This window comes from Scyliorhinus torazame, chromosome 3 (genome assembly GCF_047496885.1).
Source record: "Scyliorhinus torazame isolate Kashiwa2021f chromosome 3, sScyTor2.1, whole genome shotgun sequence".
NCBI classification, from domain to species: Eukaryota; Metazoa; Chordata; class Chondrichthyes; order Carcharhiniformes; family Scyliorhinidae; genus Scyliorhinus; species Scyliorhinus torazame.
Genome location: NC_092709.1, coordinates 330,844,801 through 330,860,823, shown reverse-complemented (window position 1 = coordinate 330,860,823; position 16,023 = coordinate 330,844,801). Strand labels below are relative to the sequence as shown.

General features: G+C 48.1%; 1 protein-coding gene across 1 annotated transcript in view; it reads left to right on the top strand.

Moving 5' to 3' along the window:
- atrn (attractin) overlaps positions 1–16,023 on the top strand; it is a 471,138-nt gene that overhangs the window by 122,808 nt on the left and 332,307 nt on the right. The gene's annotated exons all lie outside the window — the stretch shown is intronic.

Below are 16,023 nucleotides of genomic sequence, written 5' to 3'. Positions count from 1 at the left end.
AGCTAAGGAACTTTATACCTTATTAACCGCTCTGTCAACCTGTCCTCCCACCTTTAATTACTTTTGTCCATATCCACGCTGGTCTCTCTGTTCCTGCACCCCCTTTAGAATTGTACCTTTTAGTTTCCAAACCTACTCCTTTCACACTATTGAATTTCAACTCCACTTTTCTGCTTATTCCTTCAACTTGCCTATGTCCTTTTGAAGTTCTACACTATCCTCCTCAGAGTTCACAAGGCTTCTATCCATGATGCCGATGTTTGTGAGGGTTTGAGGGATTAGGTGATGAGCCACCTTCAGATCACCCTACTTTTGCACTGCTCCTGGCCATGATGTTGATATGTCTGGTCAAGTTAATCTGCTGGTCAGTTGCGTCTTCAAAAAGATTTGTGGTGGGTGAACTCTCATGATGATGGTATCAGTAAATTTCAAACAGAGATGGTTTGGATTTTACTGATTGGCACCTCCCTCCCTCCAAATAAGGGTCTGTACTTCCCAATAAAAAATACTAATGCATTAAGAAGACCTTAAAATAAATTGGTGAACAATTTATATCCACAAAAAGTGTAGTATTTGGGGTCTGAGTTGTGCTTTCATTGTTATGGGTCAAGGGGCTGCACGATAGCACAGTGGATAGCACTGTTGCTTCACAACTCCAGGGTCCCAGGTGTGATTCCCAGCTTGGGTCACTGTCTGTGCGGAGTCTGCATGTTCTCCCCATGTCTGCGTGGGTTTCCTCCGGGTGCTCCGATTCCTTCCGCAAGTCCCGAAAGACATGCCGTTAGGTAATTTGGACATTCTGAATTCTCCCTCGTGTACCCGAACAGGCGCCGGAGTGTGCCGACTAGGGAATTTTCACACTAACTTCATTGCAGTGTTAATGTAAGCCTACTTGTGACAAGAAAGATTACTTTTTTTTAAAAAAAAAGGCTCCACAACGTGAATCTCTCCAGAGCCATTTTGTACCAGACGACCATACGATAGTAAAGGGAAACAGAAGGCAATAAATGTCATTTTCAGTGTCATTATAATGAGGGCCCTACATTGGCACAAAGAACAAAGAAAAGTACAGCACAGGAACAGGCCCTCGACCCACCAAGCCTGCGCCGACCATGCTGCCCGTTTAAAATAAAATCTTGCACACTTCTGGGGTCCGTATCCCTCTATTCCCATCCTATTCATGTATTTGTCAAGACGCCCCTTAAACGTCACTATCGTCCCTGCTTCCACCAGCCCCTCTGGCAGCGAGTTCCAGGCACCCACTACCCTCTGTGTAAAAACTTGCCTCGTACATCTCTTCTAAACCTTGCCCCTCGCACCTGAAACCTATGCCCCCTAGTAATTGACCCCTCTAACTGGGAAAAAGTCTCTGACTATCCACTCTCTCTATGCCCCATAATTTTGTAGACCTCTATCAAGTCGCCCCTCAACCTCCGACATTCCAGTGAGAACAAATCGAGTTTATTCAACCTCTTCTCATAGCTAATGCCCTCCATACCAGGCAACATCCTGGTAAATCTCTTCTGCACCCTCTCCAAAGCCTCAACATCCTTCTGGTAATGTGGCGACCAGAATTGAACACTATACTCCCAAGTATGGCCTAACTAAGGTTCTCTACAGCTGCAACATGACTTGCCAATTTTTATATTCAATGCCCCAGCCAATGAAGGCAAGCATGCCGTATGTCTTCATGACTACCTTCTCCACCTGTGTTGCCACTTTCAGTGACCTGTGGACTTGTACACCTAGATCTCCAACTGTCGATACTCTTGAGGGTTCTACCATTCACTCTATATTCCCTACCTCTTTTAGACCTTCCAAAATGCATTACCTCACATTCGTCCGGATTAAACTCCATCTGCCATCTCTCCGCCCAAGTCCCCAAACGATCTAAATCCTGCTGTATCATCTGACAGTCCTGATAGTCCTCATTGCTATCCGCAATTCCACCAACAGCCAGCGAGAGATAGAGGAGCAGATAGGTAGACAGATTTTGGAAAAGAGTAAAAACAACAGGGTTGTGGTGATGGGAGACTTCAACTTCCCCAATATTGACTGGGACTCACTTAGTGCCAGGGGCTTAGACGGGGCGGAGTTTGTAAGGAGCATCCAGGAGGGCTTCTTAAAACAATATGGACACAGTCCAACTAGGGAAGGGGCGGTACTGGACCTGGTATTGGGGAATGAGCCCGGCCAGGTGGTAGATGTTTCAGTAGGGGAGCCTTTCGGTAACAGTGACCACAATTCAGTAAGTTTTAAGGTACTGGTGGACAAGGATAAGAGTGGTCCGAGGATGAATGTGCTAAATTGGGGGAAGGCTAATTATAACAATATTAGGCGGGAACTGAAGAACATAGATTGGGGGCGGATGTTTGAGGGCAAATCAACATCTGACATGTGGGAGGCTTTCAAGTGTCAGTTGAAAGGAATACAGGACCGGCATGTTCCTGTGAGGAAGAAAGGTAAATACGGCAATTTTCGGGAACCTTGGATGACGAGTGATATTGTAGGCCTCGTCAAAAAGAAAAAGGAGGCATTTGTCAGGGCTAAAAGGCCGGGAACAGACGAAGCCTGTGTGGCATATAAGGAAAGTAGGAAGGAACTTAAGCAAGGAGTCAGGAGGGCTAGAAGGGGTCACGAAAAGTCATTAGCAAATAGTGTTAAGGTAAATCCCAAGGCTTTTTACACGTACATAAAAAGCAAGAGGGTAGCCAGGGAAAGGGTTGGCCCACTGAAGGATAGGCAAGGGAATCTATGTGTGGAGCCAGAGGAAATGGGCGAGGTACTAAACGAATACTTTGCATCAGTATTCACCAAAGAGAAGGAATTGGTAGATGTTGAGTCTGGAGAAGGGTGTGTAGATAGCCTGGGTGACATTGTGATCCACAAAGACGAGGTGTTGGGTGTCTTAAAAAATATTAAGGTAGATAAGTCCCCAGGGCCTGATGGGATCTACCCCAGAATACTGAAGGAGGCTGGAGAGGAAATTGCTGAGGCCTTGACAGAAATCTTTGGATCCTCGCTGTCTTCGGGGGATGTCCCGGAGGACTGGAGAATAGCCAATGTTGTTCCTCTGTTTAAGAAGGGTAGCAAGGATAATCCCGGGAACTACAGGCCGGTGAGCCTTGCGTCAGTGGTAGGGAAATTACTGGAGAGAATTCTTAGAGACAGGATCTACTCCCATTTGGAAGCAAATGGACGTATTAGTGAGAGGCAGCACGGTTTTGTGAAGGGGAGGTCGTGTCTCACTAACTTGATAGAGTTTTTCGAGGAGGTCACTAAGATGATTGATGCAGGTAGGGCAGTAGATGTTGTCTATATGGACTTCAGTAAGGCCTTTGACAAGGTCCCTCATGGTAGACTAGTACAAAAGGTGAAGTCACACGGGATCAGGGGTGAACTGGCAAAGTGGATACAGAACTGGCTAGGTCATTGAAGGCAGAGAGTAGCAATGGAAGGGTGCTTTTCTGATTGGAGGGCTGTGACTAGTGGTGTTCCGCAGGGATCAGTGCTGGGACCTTTGTTGTTCGTAGTATATATAAATGATTTGGAGGAAAATGTAACTGGTCTGATTAGTAAGTTTGCAGACGACACAAAGGTTGGTGGAATTGCGGATAGCGATGAGGACTGTCTGAGGATACAGCAGGATTTAGATTGTCTGGAGACTTGGGCGGAGAGGTGGCAGATGGAGTTTAATCCGGACAAATGTGAGGTAATGCATTTTGGAAGGTCTAATGCAGGTAGGGAATATACAGTGAATGGTAGAACCCTCAAGAGTATTGAAAGTCAAAGAGATCTAGGAGTACAGGTCCACAGGTCATTGAAAGGGGCAACACAGGTGGAGAAGGTAGTCAAGAAGGCATACGGCATGCTGGCCTTCATTGGCCGGGGCATTGAGTATAAGAATTGGCAAGTCATGTTGCAGCTGTATAGAACCTTAGTTAGGCCACACTTGGAGTATAGTGTTCAATTCTGGTCGCCACACTACCAGAAGGATGTGGAGGCTTTAGAGAGGGTGCAGAAGAGATTTACCAGAATGTTGCCTGGTATGGAGGGCATAAGCTATGAGGAGCGGTTGAATAAACTCGGTTTGTTCTCACTGGAACGAAGGAGGTTGAGGGGCGACCTGATAGAGGTATACAAAATTATGAGGGGCATAGACAGAGTGGATAGTCAGAGGCTTTTCCCCAGGGTAGAGGGGTCAATTACTAGGGGGCATAGGTTTAAGGTGAGAGGGGCAAGGTTTAGAGTAGATGTACGAGGCAAGTTTTTTACGCAGAGGGTAGTGGGTACCTGGAACTCGCTACCGGAGGAGGTAGTGGAAGCAGGGACGATAGGGACATTTAAGGGGCATCTTGACAAATATATGAATAGGATGGGAATAGAAGGATACGGACCCAGGAAGTGTAGAAGATTGTAGTTTAGTCGGGCAGTATGGTCGGCACGGGCTTGGAGGGCCGAAGGGCCTGTTCCTGTGCTGTACATTTCTTTGTTCTTTGTTTGTTCAACCTTTGCGTTGTCCGCAAACTTACTAATCAGATGAGTTACATTTTCCTCCAAATCATTTATATATACTACGAACAGCAAAGGCCCCAGCACTGATCCCTGCGGAATACCACTAGTCACAGCCCTCCAATCAGAAAAGCACCCTTCCATTACTCCTACTCTGCCTTTTATGACCAAGCCAGTACTGTATCCATCTTGCCAGCTCACCTCTGATCCCGTATGACTTCACCTTTTGCACCAGTCTGCCATGAGGGACCTTGTCAAAGGCCTTACTGAAGTCCATATAGACAACATCCGCTGCCCTACCTGCATCAATCTTCTTTGTGACCTCCTCGAAAAACTCTCAAATTAGTGAGACATGACCTCTCCTTCACAAAACCGCGCTGCCTCTCGCTAATACGTTCACTTGCTTCCAAATGGGAGTAGATCCTGTCTCCAAGAATTCTCTCCAGTAGTTTCCCTACCACTGACGTCTGGATTATCCTTGCTACCCTTCTTAAACAAAGGAACAACATTGGCTATTCTCCAGTCCTCTGAGACATCACCTGAAGGCAGTGAGGATCCAAAGATTTCTGTCTAGGCCTCAGCAATTTCCTCTCTCGACTCCTTCAGTATTCTGGGGTTGATCCCATCAAGCTCTGGGGACTTATCCACCTTAATATTTATCAAGGCACCCAACACTCTTTCTGAATCTCAATGTGACCCAGGCTATCCACACCCTTCTCTAGACTCAACATCCACCAATTCCTTCTCATTGGTGAATACTGATGCAAAGTACTCATTTAGTACCTTGCCCATTTCCTCTGGCTCCACACACCGATTCCCTCCCCTATCTTTCAGTTGGCCAACCCTTTCCCTGGCTACCCTCTTGCTTTTTATATACGTGTAAAAAGCTTTGGGATTTTCATTAACCCTATTTTTCAATGACTTTTCGTGACCCCTTTAGGCCCTCCTGACTCCTTGCTTAAGTTCCTTCCTACTTTCCTTATATTCCACATAGTCTGTTCCCGGCCTTCTAGCCCTGACAAATGCCTCCTTTTTCTTTTTGACGAGGCTGACAATATCTCTTGTTATCCAGGGTTCCCGAAATTTGCCATATTTATCCTTCTTCCTCACAGGAACATGCCGGTCCTGGATTCCTTTCAACTGACATTTGAAAGCCTCCCACATGTCAAATATTGATTTGCCCTCAAACATCTGCCCCCAATCTATGTTCTTTAGTTCCTTCCTAATATTGTTGTAATCGGCCTTCCCCAATTTAGCACATTCACCATAGGACCACTCTTATCCTTGTACACCAGCACTTTAAAACTTACTGAAGTGTGGTCACTGTTCCCAAAATTCTCCCCTACTGAAACGTCTATCACCTGGCCGGGTTCATTCCCCAGGTCCAGTGCAGCCCCTTGCCTAGTTGGACTATCTACATATTGTTTTAAGAAGCGCTCCTGGATGCTCCTTACAAACTCTGCCCCGTCTAAGCCCCTAGCACTAAGTGAGTCCCAGGCAATATTGGGGAAGTTGAAGTCTCCCATCACAACTTTTACTCCTTTCCCAAATCTGTCTACCAACCTGCTGCTCTGTCTCCTGCTGGCTGTTTGGAGGCATTGTTACTGCACCCTTCTTATTCCTGATCTCTATCTGTATAGCCTCGCTGGTCTCTGAGGTATCCAGCTGCAGTACAGCTGTGATATTCTCCCTAACCCGTAGCGCAACTCTTCCACCCATTTTACATCCCCCCCCATCCTGCCTGAAACATCTAAATCCTGGAATATTTAGCTGCCAATCATGTCCCTCCCTCAACCAGGTCTCTGTAATGGCAACAACATCATAGTTCCAAGTACTAATCCAAGCTCTAAGTTCATCTGACTTACCTGTTATACTTCTTGCATTAAAACATATGCACTTCAGGCCACTGGTCCTGCTATTTTCAGCAACATTTTCTGCAGAGCCATACTGGCCCTATTCCCTAGTTCTCCCTCACTTTTTTCACCTTCCGATCCTTTGGTGAATCCTGATGCAAAGTATTCATTTCGTATCTCACCCATTTCCTCTGGTTCCACACATAGATTCCCTTGCCTATCCTTCAGTGGGCCAACCCTTTACCTGGCTACCCTCTTGCTTTTTATGTATGTGTAAAAAGCCTTGGGATTTTCCGTAGCCCTATTTTTCAATGACTTTTCGTGAGCCCTTTTAGCCCTCCTGACTCCTTGCTTAAGTTCCTTCCTATTTTCCTTGTATTCCACACAGGCTTTGTCTGTTCCCAGCCTTCCAGCCCTGACAAATGCCTCCTTTTCCCTTTTGATGAGGCCTACGATGTCCCTTGTTCTCCAAGGATCATGAAATTTGCCATATTTACCCTTCTTCCTCACAGAAACATCCCGGTCCTGAATTCCTTTCAACTGACATTTGAAAGCCTCCCACATGTCAGATGTTGATTTACCCTCAAACATCCGCCCCCAATCTAGGTTCTTCAGTTCCCGCCTAATATTGTTATAATTAGCCTTCCCCCAAGTTAGCACATTCACCCTAGGGACCACTCTTATCCTGTCCACCACTTTACAACTTACTGAATTGTGGTCACTGTTGCCGAAATGCTCTCCTGCTGAAACCTCTACCACCTGGGCGGGCTCAGGTCCAGTACCGCCCCTTCCTAATTGGACTATCTACATAGGGTGGTTGATTTTGCACAGGGCTAAATCACTGGCTTTGAAAGCAGACTAAGGCAGGCCAGCAGCACGGTTCAATTCGTGTACCAGCCTCCCCAAACAGGCGCCGGAATGTGGCGACTAGGGGCTTTTCACAGTAACTTCATTTGAAGCCTACTTGTGACATTTCACTTCATATTGTTTAAGAAGCCCTCCTGGATGCTCCTGTCAAACTCTGCCCTGTCTAAGCCCCTAGCACTAAGTGAGTCCAGTAAATATTGGGGAAGTTAAAGTCTCCCTTCACAACAACCCTGATGCTTTTACTCCTTTCCAAAATCTGTCTACCTATCTGCTCCTCTATTTCCCGCTGGCTGTTGGGAGGCCTGTAGTAAACCCCCAACATTGTGACTGCACCCTTCTTATTCCTGATATCTACCCATATAGCCTCGCTGCTCTCTGAGGTGTCCTTCTGCAGTACAGTTGTTCTATTCTCCCTAACCAGGAGCGCAATTCCTCCACCCCTTTTACCTCCTCCTCTGTCCCACCTGAAACATCTAAATCCTGTAACGTTTAGCTGCCAATCCTGTCCTTCCCTCCACTAGGTCTCTGTAATGGCAACAACATCATAGTTCCAAGTGCTAATCCAAGCTCTAAGTTCATCTGCCTTACCAGTTATACTTCTTGCATTAAAACAAATGCACTTCAAGCCACCAGTCCCGCTGTTTTCAGCAACATCTCCCTGTCTGCTCTTCCTCAGAGCCATAGTGGCCCTATTTCTTAGTTCTCACTCATTTTTTTTCACTTTCTGACCTATTGCTCCGGTACCCAACCCCCTGCCTTACTAGTTTAAACCCTCCCGTGTGACACTAGCAAACCTCGCAGCCAGGATATTTATGCCTCTCCAGTTTAGATGCAACCCGCCCTTCTTAGTACTCAATATTTTTCCATCTTTCACTTGCTGACACAATGTTTACCTTTGAAGAAAGTATTTTTTTCCACAAGTCATGTGTTAGTTTGACATATGCTTTTGGAACTTTCGGGGGCGACCATGGAGTGAGCAGTCACACATTTGGCAGCTCTTGCTCATGGTGGTCTTTTTGTGGCCTTTACGCAGATTGTTGCACAAATTTTGTAGAGGAAAGGTGCAGAAGTAAGAACAGAAGAAATTGACCCCTAGTTTATGGAGCTGCCACCCAGAAGTAATCGGAAAAGAATGAACCAGGCTGTGGTGGCGAGAAGGAGCAGATGATGCACGTGGAGATGGCGGACGACCAGTGGTCGATGGACCAGTTGAATGGTCCTTAAATGAGAAGTTCACCCAACAACGGAAGGAGAGTGCGGAGGACCTGTCCCGGGTGGTGAACTCGATCAAGGCGGTGGTTAACTGCGTGGAGTCGAGGCTGGCTGCCCAGGGACAAGCGATCAGAGGTTGGAGGAACAGACGGAGGAACATGAGGAACAGACTACCCCGATGGCAGCAGAGATTGGGCTGCTGCGTGACCAGCAGAAGAGGCTGCTGGAGTAAGTGGAGGACTTGGAAAATCGTTTTCGGAGGCAGAACATTTGGATCGTGGGTCTGCCGGGGGGAATCGAAGGATCAGATGCTGGAGAAGCTGCAGGAAGAATGTGCGTTTGATCGACCGTTGGAGGTGGATCGTGCCCACAGGGCATTGGTTTAGCACAGGGCTAAATAGCTGGCTTTGAAAGCAGACCAAGGCAGGCCAGCAGCGCAGGTTCAATTCCCGTACTAGCCTCCCCGAACAGGCGCCGGAATGTGGCAACGAGGGGCTTTTCACAGTAACTTAATTTGAAGCCTACTTGTGACAATAAGCGAATTTCATTTCATTTCATTTCATTGACGCGCAAGCCCCAGGGGGCTGAGCCACCGAGGGTGATGGTGGTACAATTACATTGGTTCCTGGACAAGAAACACATTATGAAGTGGGCCAGGCAGACGAGGTGATGTACGTGGGAAGATGTCGAGATTCAGGTGTACCAGGACCTGGGAGCAGAGCTCGCGGCGAGGAGGGCAAGCTTTAATAAGGTTAAGGTGACACTACGAGAAGGGCATAAAATTCGGATTACTGGACCTGACCTGCCTATGCGTGACCGGGGACCGGGAGTTGTACTTTGTCTCATTGGAGGACGCAGCAGACTTTATGAAGGAGAATAGACTGACAGGCGAAGGAGGACATTAAACTTTGACTGAGGAGAACTTTACTATGTTTTGTAAAACTTTGAGTTTGCATTGTTCGGACTTATTTCGGGGGTTTTGCTTGTTTTCTTTCCGTTTTTTCAGTTCTGTTGGGGTTAGGTTGTTATATCGGAATTTGTTAAGGGAAGATATCAGCTATGGCAAAGGAGCTGCGGGGGTTTATGTTGTGTGTGGGGGGGTGGATCAGCGTCTTACCATCCATCCGTGAATGGTTTAGCGGGAAAGTTTGTTCAATCCTTGAAGCATGCACTGGAAACCAAGGTTCAGAAAATCGCCGTCTAAAGTTAATTTTCTAAACACATTTTCCAAAGGGTGGAAATTTGGGAGGCCAAGGTGTAAGGAGTTTTCATTCTACTCCCATGTGCATAAGGTGTATTCCTGGATAGACTTCTTTGTGTTGGACAAAACGCTGCTGGCTGAGGTGGCAGATGCTGAATATTCAGCAATTGTGGTGTCAGACCATGCCCCACACTGGGTGGACTTGCAAGTCTCGGATCGTGTTTTCCGGGTCCTTAGGGGGGAGGGGGAGCAGCCCCAAGTCGTGGTCCACATTGGCACTAACGACATAGGTAGGAAAGGGGACAAGGATGTCAGGCAGGCTTTCAGGGAGCTAGGATGGAAGCTCAGAACTAGAACAAACAGAGTTGTTATCTCTGGGTTGTTGCCCGTGCCACGTGATAATGAGATGAGGAACAGGGAGAGAGAGCATTTAAACACGTGGCTACAGGGATGGTGCAGGCGGGAGGGATTCAGATTTCTGGATAACTGGGGCTTTTTCTGGGGAAGGTGGGACCTCTACAGACAGGATGGTCTACATCTGAACCTGAGGGGCACAAATATCCTGGGGGGGGAGATTTGTTAGTGCTCTTTGGGGGGGTTTAAACTAATGCAGCAGGGGCATGGGAACCTGGATTGTAGTTTTAGGGTAAGGGAGAATGAGAGTATAGAGGTCAGGAGCACAGATTTGACGTCGCAGGAGGGGGCCTGTGTTCAGGTAGGTGGTTTGAGGTGTGTCTACTTCAATGCCAGGAGTATACGAAACAAGGTAGGGGAACTGGCAGCATGGGTTGGTACCTGGGACTTCGATGTTGTGGCCATTTCGGAGACATGGATAGAGCAGGGACAGGAATGGATGTTGCAGGTTCCGGGGTTTAGTTGTTTTAGTAAGCTCAGAGAAGGAGGCAAAAGAGGGGGAGGTGTGGCGCTGCTAATCAAGAGCAGTATTACGGTGGCGGAGAGGATGCTAGATGGGGACTCTTCTTCCGAGGTAGTATGGGCTGAAGTTAGAAACAGGAAAGGAGAGGTCACCCTGTTGGGAGTTTTTTATAGGCCTCCTAATAGTTCTAGGGATGTAGAAGAAAGGATGGCGAAGATGATTCTGGATATGAGCGAAAGTAACAGGGTAGTTATTATGGGAGACTTTAACTTTCCAAATATTGACTGGAAAAGATATAGTTCGAGTACAATAGATGGGTCGTTTTTTGTACAGTGTGTGCAGGAGGGTTTCCTGAAACAATATGTTGACAGGCCAACAAGAGGCGAGGCCACGTTGGATTTGGTTTTGGGTAATGAACCAGGCCAGGTGTTGGATTTGGAGGTAGGAGAGCACTTTGGGGACAGTGACCACAATTCGGTGACGTTTACGTTAATGATGGAAAGGGATAAGTATACACCGCAGGGCAAGAGTTATAGCTGGGGGAAGGGCAATTATGATGCCATTAGACGTGACTTGGGGGGGGGGGGGGGGGGGGGTGGATAACGTGGAGAAGTAGGCTGCAAGTGTTGGGCACACTGGATAAGTGGGGCTTGTTCAAGGATCAGCTACTGCGTGTTCTTGATAAGTATGTACCGGTCAGACAGGGAGGAAGGCGTCGAGCGAGGGAACCGTGGTTTACCAAGGAAGTGGAATCTCTTGTTAAGAGGAAGAAGGAGGCCTATGTGAAGATGAAGTGTGAAGTTTCGGTTGGGGCGATGGATAGTTACAAGGTAGCGAGGAAGGATCTAAAGAGAGAGCTAAGACGAGCAAGGAGGGGACATGAGAAGTATTTGGCAGGAAGGATCAAGGAAAACCCAAAAGCTTTCTATAGGTATGTCAGGAATAAGCGAATGACTAGGGAAAGAGTAGGACCAGTCAAGGACAGGGATGGGAAATTGTGTGTGGAGTCTGAAGAGATAGGCGAGATACTAAATGAATATTTTTCGTCAGTATTCACTCAGGAAAAAGATAATGTTGTGGAGGAGAATGCTGAGCCCCAGGCTAATAGAATAGATGGCATTGAGGTACGTAGGGAAGAGGTGTTGGCAATTCTGGACAGGCTGAAAATAGATAAGTCCCCGGGACCTGATGGGATTTATCCTAGGATTCTCTGGGAGGCCAGGGAAGAGATTGCTGGACCTTTGGCTTTGATTTTTATGTCATCATTGGCTACAGGAATAGTGCCAGAGGACTGGAGGACAGCAAATGTGGTCCCTTTGTTCAAAAAGGGGAGCAGAGACAACCCCGGCAACTATAGAACGGTGAGCCTCACGTCTGTAGTGGGTAAAGTCTTGGAGGGGATTATAAGAGACAAGATTTATAATCATCTAGATAGGAATAATATGATCAGGGATAGTCAGCATGGCTTTGTGAAGGGTAGGTCATGCCTCACAAACCTTATTGAGTTCTTTGAGAAGGTGACTGAACAGGTAGACGAGGGTAGAGCAGTTGATGTGGTGTATATGGATTTCAGCAAAGCGTTTGATAAGGTTCCCCACGGTAGGCTATTGCAAAAAATACGGAGGCTGGGGATTGAGGGTGATTTAGAGATGTGGATCAGAAATTGGCTAGCTGAAAGAAGACAGAGGGTGGTGGTTGATGGGAAATGTTCAGAATGGAGTACAGTCACAAGTGGAGTACCACAAGAATCTGTTCTGGGGCCGTTGCTGTTTGTCATTTTTATCAATGACCTAGAGGAAGGCGCAGAAGGATGGGTGAGTAAATTTGCAGACGATACTAAAGTCGGTGGTGTTGTCGATAGTGTGGAAGGATGTAGCAGGTTACAGAGGGATATAGATAAGCTGCAGAGCTGGGCTGAGAGGTGGCAAGTGGAGTTTAATGTAGAGAAGTGTGAGGTGATTCACTTTGGAAGGAATAACAGGAATGCGGAATATTTGGCTAATGGTAAAGTTCTTGAAAGTGTGGATGAGCAGAGGGATCTAGGTGTCCATGTACATAGATCCCTGAAAGTTGCCACCCAGGTTGATAGGGTTGTGAAGAAGGCCTATGGAGTGTTGGCCTTTATTGGTAGAGGGATTGAGTTCCGGAGTCGGGAGGTCATGTTGCAGCTGTACAGGACTCTGGTACGGCCGCATTTGGAGTATTGCGTACAGTTCTGGTCACCGCATTATAGGAAGGACGTGGAGGCTTTGGAGCGGGTGCAGAGGAGATTTACCAGGATGTTGCCTGGTATGGAGGGAAAATCTTATGAGGAAAGGCTGATGGACTTGAGGTTGTTTTCGTTGGAGAGAAGAAGGTTAAGAGGAGACTTAATAGAGGCATACAAAATGATCAGGGGGTTGGATAGGGTGGACAGTGAGAGCCTTCTCCCGCGGATGGATATGGCTGGCACGAGGGGACATAACTTTAAACTGAGGGGTAATAGATATAGGACAGAGGTCAGAGGTAGGTTCTTTACGCAAAGAGTAGTGAGGCCGTGGAATGCCCTACCTGCTACAGTAGTGAACTCGCCAACATTGAGGGCATTTAAAAGTTTATTGGATAAACATATGGATGATAATGGCATAGTGTAGGTTAGATGGCTTTTGTTTCGGTGCAACATTGTGGGCCGAAGGGCCTGTACTGCGCTGTATTGTTCTATGTTCTATGTTCTAACAAAGGAAAGGCCCAGCGGCTGCAATGTAGGTTTGATGTGGGGCTATTAGCGGAGGAGGAGGTGTGCGAGCGGGTGAGGGAGGCCATTCGGGGATATATAAAGATCAATGAGGTCTCTGCTGGGGTGGTGTGGGAGGCACTGAAGGCGGTTAATAAGGGGGAATTCATCCCAATTCGGGCCCACAAGGAGAAGGCTGAGCGGGCAGAGTTGGACAGGCTGATATATGAAACTTTAAAGGTGGACAGGAGGCATCTGGAGTCTCCGGATGACGGGCTTTTGAAGGAGTGTCAGAGACTGCAGCTGGAATTTGGGCTCTTGTCCACTGGTAAGGCGGAGGGACAGCTAAGGAGGGTAAAGGGCCAGGCCTATGAATATGGGGAAAAAACCAGCAGGATGCTGGCGCATCAGCCGAGGAAACAGGAGGCGGCAAGAGAGTTTGGGAAAGTAAAGGATACGCGGGCGGGGGGGGGGGGGGGGGGGGGGGGAAGGTGGTTGTGGATCCGGCGGGGGTGAATGATGCGTTTCGGGAATTTTACAGTAGATTATATAAATCGGAACCCCCCCAGCCAGGCAGGAGGGCATGAAGCGATTCCTGGGGTGGCTGGAGTTCCCGAGGATAGATGTGTTGGTGGAGGATCTGGGCGCACCAATTCGGCTGGGGGAGGTTATAGACGGGTTGGGGGCGATGCATTCGGGTAAGGTCCGGGGGACCTGACGGATACCCAGTTGAGTTTTATAAAAAGTTTTCCGAGCTGCTGGGGCCGCTCCTGGTAAAGGCTTTTAATGAGTCCGAGGAGCTGGGAGTGCTCCCCCTAACATTATCACAAGCATTGATTTCCCTGATTTTGAAGTGGGCTAAGGATGCGGACAGTTGTAGGTCGTATAGGCCAATCTCCCTGTCGAGTGTGGATGCAAAACGACTGGCAAAGATCTTGGCCACACGTATAGAGGATTAGATGGCTCTTGAATGCGATAATGATGCCTGCGGGGGGGCGCGAGGCCGAGGTGACGGTGGTCACGGTCGCAGAAAAGGACTTTGATCGGGTGGAATGGAGGTACATGTGGGATGGCCTGTGAAGGTTTGGATTTGGTCAGGGATTCGTGGATGGGTCTGCTTCTTGTATCAGTCATCAGTGGCAAATGTAAGGGCCAACCGGGTTCTGTCAGAGTATTTTAGTCTGTGCAGGGAGACAAGGCAGAGGTGTCCACTCTCCCCACTACTGTTTGCCCTGGCCATAGAGCCTTTGGCAATGGCGCTTAGGGCATCGAATATTTGGTGGGGGATAGTGAGGGGTAGGATTGGAACATCGGGTTTCGCTCTCTGCTGACGATTTGCTCCTTTATATAACAGACCCATTGTGGGGGAGGATTGCAGGAATTATGGGAATACTGGAGGAATTTGGACAGTTCTCAGGGTACAAGCTGAACGTGAGCAAGAGCGAGGTCTTTGCGATCCAGGCAAGGGGGCAGGAGAGGAGACTGAGGGAGATGCCTTTCAAAGTGGTGGGAAGGAGTTTTAGGTACCTAGGGATTCAGTTGGCAAGGGACTGGGGTCAGCTTCATAAGCTAAATTTGGGTAGGATGATTGAGCAAATGAAAGGGGACTTCCGTAGGTGGGGTGTGCTCCCGCTGTCATTGGCAGGGAGGGTACAGACAGTGAAGATGACAGTCCTCCCGAGATTGCTGTTTGTGTTTGTGTCTTCCAATCTTCATCTGTAAGGCATTTTTTGGACGATGAACACTGCGATCTCGGGTTTTACATGGGCTGGGAAAGCCCCTTGCGTGAAGAAGGTCCTTCTTGAGCTGGGGCGCGGTGAGGGGGGCTTGGCCCTTCCGAACTTTATGAACTACTACTGGCCAGCCAATATTTCGATGTTAAGAAATGGGTAGTGGGGGAGGGGCCGGTGTGGGAGCGAGTGGAGGCGGCATCTTGCAAGGGCACGAATCTGGAGACTCTGTTAACGGCACCTCTGCCGTTCTCGCCGGCTCGTTACTCCACACCCTGAGAGTGTGAGGGCAATGGAAGCAGCACATGAGACTGAAGGGGGCGTAGATATGGTCACCGATCTGTGATAATCACAGGTTTGCTCCGGAGGGGCTGGACGGGGGCTTTAGGAGTTGGCAGAGGGCAGGGATTGAGAGATTTGGGGATCTCTTCATTGAGGAGGGTTTCCCGAGCCTGGAGGAGCTAGAGGAGTTTGAGTTGCCGGGTGGGAATGGACTTTGGTACCTGCAGGTACGGGACTTTGTCCGGAGGCAGGTTCCAAGCTTCCCTCGCCTTTCTCTAAGGGGACTACAGGATAAGGTGATGTCTAAAACAGGGGTTGGTAAGGGAGGGTCTCGTAAATATGTAAGGAGATGATGGAGTGGGAAGGGGTTCCAATCGGGGAGGTGAAGAGGAAGTGGGAGGGGAGTTGGAAGTCGGGCTATGGGAGAAAGCCCTGAGTCCGGGGGGGGGGGAATGGCAGTGGAGAATCAGGACAGGGAATCTAATATATGGGTAGCTAGGAGTTGGGGCAAGGAGGAAGTTGGGTATGTTACTGCGGTTGTTTGCCTGTGTAGGGCCCTCTTGTTTGGAACGTTAAAATGTTAAAATTATAAATGCCTCTAAAATGGTTTCTAAAAAAAAAAAAAGAACATATGCTTTGGAAAATGAGTGCCAGGTTTCCCTGGGTGGGTGTCAGTAGCTTCCTGCGAATGTTTCATATTTTTTGGATGATCTCAAATAGTTGCAGAGCCATTGGAGTGTATCCGTAATGACCGTGCGTTCCCAAATATGTGACAA